The sequence below is a fragment of the Saccostrea cucullata genome, unplaced genomic scaffold (assembly GCF_032062105.1).
Source record: "Saccostrea cucullata isolate Sc308-1 unplaced genomic scaffold, CSIRO_AGI_Scuc_v1 ctg6816, whole genome shotgun sequence".
In the NCBI taxonomy this organism is placed as follows: domain Eukaryota; kingdom Metazoa; phylum Mollusca; class Bivalvia; order Ostreida; family Ostreidae; genus Saccostrea; species Saccostrea cuccullata.
In genome coordinates this window covers 18,857-28,150 of record NW_026928405.1, presented here as the reverse complement: position 1 = coordinate 28,150, position 9,294 = coordinate 18,857, and positions in this window count along the sequence as shown.

The following is a 9,294-nucleotide window of genomic DNA, read 5'->3' as shown; positions in this document are numbered from 1 at the left end:
TTCTAAGTCTACCAGATGAAATCAGGTAAGGTTGCTCACAACCCGCCTCTTTTGCCAGCTTGTTCACAGTTTTCCAGGGCTCTATATGTAAACTTACACTTGTTGGACTGGCAAACACAAAGGGGTTCGATGAGGAGATACCGAACTCCTGTCTGTGTTTCATGAGAAAATCTAATGTACCAATCATGGTTTCATTCAGCAGAACTGGACACCTTCTGTTAAAATCAGTGTTTCGTTTTCCTCGTGCTTCTACCATATGCAGTCTGAAACAAAGCACTCATTAATGTACTACACTGCTCACTTTATTCATCTTGTTCTTAACTGAAGATTATAAACGATCAACCTGTCCCTCCCTAGAAACCTGGGGCCAAATTTACAAACAAACTTATGACTAAGGTCAAAAACTTGAGTGGATTGGAAAATGTTGTTAAATTAATGATTTTGTTTGAAGTAGTAGGCATAAATAGTTCATATAAAATTCTTTTCTATAGATACCAAGAGGCCCATGGGCCACATCACTCACCTGAGATGCTTTGATCATGCTATTCTTAACCGGATTTCCCCATTGTAATACCTTTAGTGACCCCATCTTACCCTACAGGTCAAAATTTTAACAATTTAGAATCTACACTACCCTTGGATGCTTCCACATACGTTTAAGTTTTTCTGGCCAAATGGTTCTTGAGAAGAAGATTTTAAAATATTTTTCCTATATACCAATTCTTTGTAAAAATTTTCCTATATATTTCGATGTAAAACTTTGATTTCCTATTGCAGCCCCACCCAACCCCCCGGGGTCATGATTTGAACAATTTAGAATCTACACTACCCCCTGGATGCTTCCACATAAGTTTCAGCTTTTTTGGCCCAGTCGTTCTTGAGAAGAAGATTTTAAAATATTTTTCCTATATACCAATTCTTTGTAAAAATTTGATTCCCTATTGTGGCCCCGCCCAACCCCTGGGGGTCATGATTTGAACAATTTAGAATCTGCACTAACCATGGATGCTTCAACGTAAGTTTCAGCTTTTCTGGCCCAGTGGTTCTTGAGAAGAAGATTTTTAAAGATTTTTCTTATATATTTCTATGTAAAACTTTGATTTCCTATTGCAGCCCGCCCAATCCCCGGGGTCATGATTTGAATGATTTAGAATCTACACTAGTCCTGGATGCTTCCACATAAGTTTAAATTTTTCTGGCCCAGTGGTTCTTGAGAAGAAGATTTTTAAAGAATTTTTTCTATATATTTCTATGTAAAACTTTGATTCCCTATTGTGGCCCTGCCGAACCCCTGGGGGTCATGATTTTAAGAATTAAGAATCTACACTACCCCTGGATGCTTTCATGTAAGTTTCAGCTATTCTGGCCAACTGGTTCTTGAGAAGAAGATTTTTAAAGATTTTTCTTATAGATTTCAATACAAAACTTTGATTTCCTATTGCGATCCCGCCCAACCCCCAGGGAACATGAATGGTACAATTTGGAATCTACACTACCCCTGGATGCTTCCACATAAGTTTCAGCTTTTCTGGCCCAGTGGTTCTTGAGAAGATTTTTTAAAGACCCCACTCTATTATTGTTTTTTCTTGATATCTCCCAACCTGATAGGACCTGGCCCCTCATTTTTGTCCCCCGCTTTACTGAAAGCGAGGGGACATTAAAGTTCATTCGTCTGTCTGTCAGTCTGTCCAGCTGACCGTCCGTCACACAAACTTTAACCTTGCCCATAACTTTTGATTTAGTGGAGCTATTTCCTTAAATGATTGTTACGTTAAAAAACGAGCTTATCATCTTCATGCACAGTGTATATGTGTTCGATTGTACCATTTTATGCATATTGTTTGAATTGTAGAAGGCCCCAGAAAAGAACAGTACTTTGTACTAATCGGGTTACCTTCTGCAAATAAATCATTCTTATTATTAGAAGTAGTATAAGTATAATTATTATTTTAAAAGAGCTTTGTTTTAATTTTACTTCAGGAAATCAAATTTTATTTTCGAAAGAGAAATAGAAATAAAAAAAAAATGTTTGAGAGTTAGGGCCATATACTAGCTTTCCACTGATATAGAAAGATCATTGCAGGTGACACCCCCCCCCCCCCCCCGCTAATTTCTTCGGTATCGGGATATTTTTTTCTTTACCGTTTTCGAATAAAGTGATCAAATTTATGTGTTATGACTGAAATCCTATTGAACATGAATTTCCTAAAAATACAGGAACTACTATTTTATCACTCGCGTTGTTGTCACTGCAGGTTAATTTTCATGCACGGGGAATGTATATACCGTTTATTCACATTTTGTGAGCAGAATATGAATTGCACAATACCAGTGAAAATAAGCTGCTTATCATCCTAACATGTCTCCGCACTAAGTTAAAAGATGAATAAAACTAAATTTTGCATCTTTGTCACCTTTTAGATCTTGCATATTCCAAATGTCAAGATATTCTTACTCGTACTGTAAACGTGACAACGGTCAACTCATGAAGTTGTGACATAAATAACGCCATAAACGCAACAATGTGACATAAATAACGCCATAAACGCAACAATTTAACAATATAAAAGCATTGTTTGAAATTATGTAGCAAAAAATCTAGCGAGAAGTCAACTTATGACGTTGTGACATAAATAACGCCATAAACGCAACAATTTAGCAATATAAAAGCATTGTTTGAAATTATTTAGCAAAAAATCTAGCGAGAAGACATATTATTTTTTCATATCAATAGTTTTGATTTCACCTCATCTTGACATTTTGAAATTTCTGACTAATTCGTCTACGTCTTTTAAAAGTTATCCAACGATTTTAAAAGAAACAATTATCACAAAATTTGTTTTAAAACGTCATTTTTCCATATATTTCAATAGTAAAGCGTAAAAAAATACTAAAAACTATACCGCGTTTACAGTACTATATCATTTAAACTACGTAGGCAAATTTAATAAAAATTGCAGATAATACTCTTTAAATTTTAAGAAACATTATATCAAATTTTCAGGATATGTTTTCTCGTAAGTATTTTGATGCAGTAAACCCGCGACCTACCTTAAAGTAAGTATTTCGTAAATTCTGTGGCATTTATAATGAATTTGTTAGCAAATATAGCCTATCACGGGGTCGTATTTTTGTTGACTTGTTTTTATACTAATTGTCAGCCATTTGAGTTTGTACAAAATTTAACTATAGGATGCTCCATTTACTTGATCAATACATGGAACTCAAGGTAGGTGTTACCTCTCCTATGCAAATGATCCCACCCCTGTAATTTCCAGTGGTCCATGTTTTTTCCATGTTAATAGATGATTTGTATTGATGATTTGTATTGTTTGTAGTTTTTATTAGATCGATAATTGTTTTTAATCTTTACCCGTTCTCAATTCAGGTTTATTAATAGTACTATTGCATTGAAGAAAAAAAAAGAATAAAATCACCCTTAGGATGTTCATTTAAGGATAAATAACACAAAGAAACTTTTTTTTCAGAAATCAGCAATATTTCTTATAGATTTACATTTAAATTGGTAATCTTAATAATGTTTACCAAGTAAAGCGGGATAATCTTTTAACGATTTTTTTTCATAAGGCTAAAAATGTGTGAAAAATTTTGTATGGAATTATATAGAAAGCAAAACAAAGTCTCATATCTTAGCACCAAGGAAAACCTACGATTTATTTATATTTCAGGGATTTATTATTCATGTCATTTCAAATCAAAATCAGTCAAAAAAATATATATCAATCCGTGCATCAAATTTTTGTTTGTGTTAAGTATCCTTAACACATGATTAACTTGTAAAGATAAAAAATCTCATCTATACACATATATTTTTTCTTCCGTGTTCATAACAGAAGTGTTGTTGTTCCTAATGCCCTCCAAAATGATAACCTTGGTCTCATACGTTTCTAAAAAACGATTTAAATATCTCTTTGTTGAACGCTTTGTTTTAAAAAAAAGTGTACCAGATTGGCATTACGCAACACAACAGAGCGTTGAATAATGTAGATCTGCTCTCATTTTTGCAGTAAAAGGGGTGCTAATCTGTTTATATAATTGTCTTAAAATCCAAATGATGTATGTTATTTTTCCCCATATTTTACAAGTTTGATATTTGTCACACCTAATTTACAAAAATCAAAGAAGGAATGTCGGGATGTTAAAAAAAGTCATGCGCATGCCCGTGACGAAGGGTATTACATGCTGTGTACAAACATAAGTTCGATACTGAATAGAAACTGACGTGGAATACGAAGGAAATTTTACGACATCAGGGCATTTGACAGGTACAGATATCCCTGACTTCTTCCTCTAAATATCTTTATGAGATAAAACTTATACTAAAATAGTAAAAATAGTCATTAAACTGTTGAATTGCACTTCCTTGTCAGCTGAGTCATGCAATTTATGTTTTTTGCAGTCATATTGTACACCACTTTTCAATAGTTTTTTGTTTATCGAAAGCGTCAATATTATTAGTTCATATTCATTCAGAAAACATAATCTTCATATAAATCTAAGGGAAAAATCATTCTTGATAGCTTGAATATTTCATTTCTTCGAAATTTGAACATGTTAATTCAAAATTAAAGAATTTTTCTGTTACACTCGTTTGGTAACAAATAAAAAACAATCCATAACATCAATAAGCTAAATTCTTCAAATGAACACAATCTGGCCTGTAGCCTCATGAACAAGAGACTCAGGGGCCACATCGCTCACCTGAGCAAATCCGAGTCAGATCAGAACTGAAAAGTTTACTGAAAAGGGGGGGGGCTTGAATTTTAATACTACTTGAGAATACCATCATATTAATACAGCATATGACTTTGAAGATTTTTTTAAAAACATTTTCTTCCTATATATTACTTCGTAATCATTTAAATTTGTTTCTCAATTGTTTCCCTCCCTACCCCAATGGGCCATGATTTGGAACAAATTTAAATCCCCAATACATGAGGATGCTTACATGCCAATGTGACTACACATAGCTTTTCTGTTAACGTTCTTCGGATTTTCCCCTATATTTTACTATGTAAATCTTTGATCCACCCTTGTGACCCCACCCTACCCTTGGGGGCTATGATTTGAACAAATTTAATTCTTTACTACCTGAAAATGCTTCCATATAAATACTTTTATCACTACTCATGGCTTTGCTATTGTTGTGAAGAAGATTTTTTAAAATATGTTTTAATGTAAAACTTGAATCCCCCATTGTGTGGCCCCACCCTATCCCTGGGGTTTATGATTTGAACAAACTAAAATTTACACTACCTGAGGATGATTCCATATAAATATCACTAATCATGGCTATGAAATACTTGAGAAGAAAATTTTAAAAGATGTTTTCTATATTTTCCTATGTAAAACTTTGATCGACCATTGTGGCCCCACCCTAGCCCCGAGGTCATGATTTGAACAAACTTGAATCTACACTACCTGAGGATGATTCCACATGAGTTTCATCTTTCCTGTCCGAGTGGTTCTTGAGAAGAAGATTTTAAAAGATTTTTCCTTTATACTCCTACGTAAAATTTTGATTGGCAATTGTGGCCCCATCCTAACCACGGGGGTCATGATTTGAACAAACTTGAATCTACACTACATGAGGATGATTCCACATGAGTTTCATCTTTCCTGGCCCAGTGGTTCTTGAGAAGAAGATTTTTAAAACAATTTCCTATATATTCAAATGTAAAACTTTGATCGGCCATTGTGGCCCCACCCTAACCCAGGGGGTCATGATTTGAACAAACTTGAATCCACACTACCTGAGGATGCTTCCACATGAGTTTCATTTTTCCTGGCCCAGTGGTTCTTGAGAAGAAGATTTTGAAAGGTATTTCATACATATTCCTATATAAAACTTTGATCGGCCATTGTGGCCCCACCCTAACCCAGGGGGTCATGATTTGAACAAACTTGAATCTACACTACCTGAGAATGCTTCCACATGAGTTTCATCTTTCCTGGCCCAGTGGTTCTTGAGAAGAAGATTTTTTTAAAATACCATTAATTTTTCACTATTTCATAATTATCTCCCCTTGGAAGAAGTCGTGGCCCTTCATTTGTGTTTTTTATTTACTGAAAAATCACTTATTTTCGTGGGGTCAAATTTTCGTGGTTTTAAGTCTCTTGGTTCGTGGAGATTTGAATTCGTGGATGAAAAAATGTTGAGTAATTATGTATCTAATATTTAACATTTCGCGATGGACGTGAATTCGTGGGTCTCTTCATACCTCGAAAACAACGGAAATTTAACTCCCACGAAAATTTGTGATTTCCCAGTATTAACAAGATAACAAAGAGATGCTTGAGTTTCTGATTGCCAATTTCTATGTGGTTTTTGGAGATCAGGTCTTCCAAAATCTATTTTAATTTCCATCGGTAGCAATTGCTCCCCGTAAATAGCAGACCTCTATTTGCATTCATATGTCAAAAACATTCGTGAAAAGAAGAAAACACTTGCTGTGCCCTTTGACTCGACATTTTGAAATATTGACGACTTATTGTAAATTAACAAAGGTTATTTCTACGTCGACTCGATACAGCCTGGTGAGCTTGAGATAAAAGATATCAAAGTCTCTAGCACATCTGTTCCATATTATGATATTTAATTTTAAAACGACGTTTATTAAAATATAACAAGCAAGCTTTATAACAAACGAGACGACTTTAACTTTCCAATCGTCTTATTCCCTAATGTATGCAGCAATATATTTTTGTCAACTGTACACGATGTTATTATGTCTCTGTTGATTCAATACGGAAGAACATGCTCAATGTGTGTACAATTTCTGAACAATGTTAATTTTTGACAAAGAAGTTGACGAAACACAACAACCACCAGTCTCGTCATTTGGGACTTGTCGGCAGGGGATGCTCATTCCTCCATGGCCCCTGACCGGCACCTGACCCCATCTTTAATATTTTGGAGGTCTGAGTTTGCACTACTCTTATTTTGTAATGTTTTTTTGACTTTTGAACTTGAATACTGTCTGTGATTTCCATATATTTCATGAAAGGATAAAAAAAAATCACTTTGAGTGCATTGTATTTTAAACAAAAAGAAAATTTGGAACTTAATCTTTTAAGTTACTGTGGAATCATTTTTATTCGTGGGGGTCAATGTTCGTGGGTAGCCAACAATTTCCTGGTTCGTGGGGACGTAATTTCGTTGGTAACAAGTTCTATTTCGTTTCTTTGTATTTCCAAAGTTAAAATAAAAAAGGATACCTCAGTCACTGTTGCTTATCTAAGTTATCTCTCTTTTGAACACAAAAATGTACCGGCGGCTTGCACCAACAATATTACAGTCGTGATGTCGCAGTAAATTACGATTATATAGAACAACTTAAATCGTGTTTTCACCAGTGGTACGCGGAACAGTATTGTAAATCTCTAGATGAGAACGACGAGGACAATGCCAAAATTGACTTGAAAACGTCTACCCTAAAAGCAATTCATGATAATTGACTAATTAGCACCCACTCCAAAATCGCTCTGAAAATTGACCTCATCAAAGGGTCATTTGAGCGTATTGGACTATAATGTAAACACTACTTAAAATTAACAGTTGTAATCATTTTATTGATTATCATATATAGTTATCGATGTCTTTGATACTCAGTATTTTTTTTTCTGATTTTGGTTTTCAAATTTGTGTTAACAACCACGTTCAGATTGTCTTCTTTATGCGCGATCACACGGACACAAAGGTAACGGTCATTTTACGATGAAAAAGTATGTGTAATCTTTACTTTTAACAAATAATAGAAACAAAATGTTTATATTTACGTTCGTGGGGATGTAAATTCGTGGGTCAGTGTTACCCACGAAAGCCACGAACATTGGTCCCCAACGAACAATGATGATTCCACAGTAAACGCAGAGAATTTAAGCATCGTCTTAAAATACCTGGTCTTGCTAGTCCTGTCAATCAAGTGCATGAAGGCCCATCATTGGATGCTGAAACTTGATTGATATGTGTTTACTGATTCCTGTGTATACCATGTAAACTTTGTTTAGCACTCATGGGGACCTTTAAATTAACTTTTGTTCTTTGATGTTTACCGAACATTGTATAGAGAAGCTGTATTACCATGAAATTATTAGCTTGATTAAATATGAATCAAATATACATATATATTTTAACATAAATATTTAATTTAGTGTTTGAAGCGATTATAATATAATATAAATTTTAAAAAAATAAAAATTTGGTACATAAAACTTTTTTGAATGAAATTTTGATATCAAATTTGATATGCTTAACAGTAAACCAAAAGTGAAAATGTTATTTATTAAGTTTAAAGCAGAACTGTATGAAGTAATGAAATTTCAAAATATTTATAAATGTTTCTAATCATGGGTCATGTATATTTAAGAAATAAGGTATCATTTTTTAACATCTATCGGGATATACGAGGGGTTATCAAAAAGTTCGTGGACTGAGGCTATAAAAATAGAACTATGTAGTCTGTGCTTTCAAAATTTATATGGAAAATAAAACAACAAAAAATAAAGAATTGTTGAAAATTTTAGCCTGATACGTTCATTATTTGCCAAATTATTATAAAATGAAAACGACATTATATGATCACCCGGCGCTGTCGTCGTTTATTCTCGTGACGTCCTACAACGTCATTGTTTTCAATGTCCGCTTCTTCTACATCATACACCTTTTTGATGAGAATTCCTGGAGCTGCATGAGTACGGACTGAAACCCGCCTTGTTTATATGACTTTACAATGTCATGAACTGTGGCATTCAATGAATATAATATTCCAAATGGATTAATACATTGGGAGAGATCCTCGCTTGATTGTGCAAGCATATTTTGCTTTGGGAAGTTCAATATCTACAACACATGATCAACGTCATTTATTGACGTGATTGATTTTTCACAACTTGACTGCAAGTGGACATTAACTTAGTATCCTTTTTCTCTCTGAATCTTTTTTGGCATAAAAATACAAGTACTCGGGATGCATATTTTTTCTCTGTAGCCAGTTTCAATAGATTTTAGGTCTATACCAGTTTTTTAGGGGCAAAACTTTATAGAATGTTGGAAACGGAAACCCCTCCCCCCTTTTGACGTCATTTTCAAGGCCTCATTTGTTTGGTCTTTCCATGTAAAATTAACGGTAAAAATTTATAGAACTTCCAGAATGAAGTGAAAATTTCATATTTTATGAAACAATTGTGTCCAAACACATACCTAAATTAACGGGATTTTTGGATGTCAAATGATCATATCAGAAGAGTTTTTCTCAGTTACATTACGGTCGC